Genomic DNA, 2,500 nt, shown 5'->3' on the forward strand with positions numbered 1-2,500 from the left:
ACAAAATCACTAAATTTAATTGCATGAAAAGGAGCTGATTAGGCTTGAAATTCCATGATGGCTAGGACAAGTAAGGGAAACTTTTGGCATAGTCCATTGCACTATTCACTTCTGCACTTAGGCAGTTTTCCTTGAAAGGATGAATCAGGTTTGCAAGAAGATGAGCTTGTGTTGTGACGTGGCCAAACCTCTTTTCGCAAGAGTTACTGCATCTCTGTCATTTCATAAAGTTGTGATTAAGTCTTTCCCTATGTTCACTGCTTCAGTAGTTGTACATTTATCGTTCTACTTTGTCCAAAGCCACAGCTATTGGTTCTAGTGTAAGTAGGTCCTCTGCTGACCACTTCAGTGTTTCAGTTTCCTAACTTTGACTTCTGCCCCTTACTCGCAAATTTTAATAAGAGCTGGACAGTTCTTTATGTATATCTTCAGACAGCTATACATGGTATTCCATCATGTGTCTTGGGGCATAACAAGACGTTGCCCACCTCCTTCCTGGCTTTATCTTGCAGGAGCATAATGATTGTTTTTAAAATATTTTACAATGTACACCACATGCTCTTTAATACTGCCAACTTCCAGATCATGAGCTAGAAGATTCTGAATGTGTGTACTACAGCCATAAGTCACCATCTTTAGTTTCATGTCACAGTTCTAACAGTTTCTTCATTTTGTTTACATTAGCTGCGTTATCTGTCACAATGCTATCAACATGGAACCAAGTTCTTTACACTTCTGAATAGCTGATTTTGAAAGCTCTTCTAGATATTCAACTGTATGAGGGTAGCTGCTAGATATATGTGGCCATTTGAGGTTGTCACAGTAACACATACAATAGGCTCGTTGTGAATGTAAGACCAACCATCTAATGCCAGACATAGTTTCATCCTTCAGCTCTGTGGGACATTTTGCATTTTCATATATCATGGGTAAGAATTTGTCTGAAATTGCTTTTCTTGTTGGAGGAGTGTATCCTGGCCTCAACTTCCCATTCATTTTACAATGCTGAAAGTGTTCTATCAATCCAAATGAAAAGTTGGTTGCAAAAACCATCTTAACGATTTCTTCATCAAGGTTTGTCTTTGTAACAAATGTGTCCAAAGTTGTTCCTTTACGCTTTGAAAAACTTGTGGCAGAAGTTGGACATCCTTTCTACTATGCTGGAGTTGTAACACTCAACTCCTCTTCTGAAAATTCAGTTTGTAGCTGCTGGCATTTTTCTCTCTGAGATTTCATTCTTGCAACTATTCCTCGTAACTCAAGTTCACTCCATTTACTAGCTCACCATCCTTTCCCAAACTTTGAAGGAATTCTGTTAACACGGGCCCACTTTTCCTATCAGAAACATTAAGCCTTGTGGTCAGTGACATCTCTCCACTCTTGCAGTTAGCTCAGGAATGAGTGGCTGTAACACTCAAACTCCAGCACAGTGGCACAAGTCTGGCCATAGCATAACATGATATATACAGGAACAGGAGAGATGATGCAATCCTGGCCAATGGCTACTGGGCTGCTTGACAGGTTCAAACACTTTGTAACCAAGTGAGAGATGATGCAACATGCTGTAAAATCACTCCAAAATGTATTTTAAACTAATGGATAATAGCTTTCCAAGGACCTTAATGCTGATAAGTGAAAAAATAAAGAAAATCAGATTTAAATAAAAATAATCTTATTTAAATAAAAAATCAGTTGTTTATTTTTTTTTTTTCATCACCCACCCACAAAACTCACCAACCCTGATATATATATATATATATATATATATATTATATATTTTGTATTATTTGTGTGTACATTTGTGCATCACTAATGTGTGTGTTTGTGTGACACATTTGTCATCATATGTGTTGTAGGGTTTTTATTACTGGTGTGTTGACATGATCCTTCCCATGGGAGTGAATATTTAGTCCTATGCATGTTTGTGGTATCATGCCATTCTAGATCTATGATAACTCACTTACTACGTATCTAGGTTTTGCTTTTCAATATATGTAATCCCGTGCAAATCCGCACACACATATGTGCGTGCCTTCATGCACCCCAGTGGCGTGCCAGCACTCGTTGCAAGTCTTTGATCTCGCTTCACCTCCTGGTATGCCAATTATGAGCCAGGTTGTTCTGGACTCTTTCAGATGTAAATCTTGTAGTTTTGTGTAAAGTAAGAAGACATTTATATCTGCACAAATCGAAATCTAGCCTATGTAAACTTAGTTCTGGCACAAGACTAAATCCAGGATGTGAATGTAAAAGGGGCTGACACTTCTAGGGAAAGGATTCAGACGATCCACTCCTTCCAAAGGTAGTACCTGGTTGACGAGACAAAAAAACTGTTATTGTCCATCAATATCGGAAGTCTAGGATGTATGTGCAAATCTATAACGATCTAGGGTCAAGAATCAAATGAGAAAACTCAATGTTAATGTTACATGTTCGGCACTCATTTGATTTATTTGCTTTGTATTTTTAAATTAGCCATGTCCGTCCCTAGAAATAAGCG

The sequence above is a fragment of the Penaeus chinensis genome, chromosome 27, assembly GCF_019202785.1.
Source record: "Penaeus chinensis breed Huanghai No. 1 chromosome 27, ASM1920278v2, whole genome shotgun sequence".
Classification (NCBI taxonomy): Eukaryota; Metazoa; Arthropoda; class Malacostraca; order Decapoda; family Penaeidae; genus Penaeus; species Penaeus chinensis.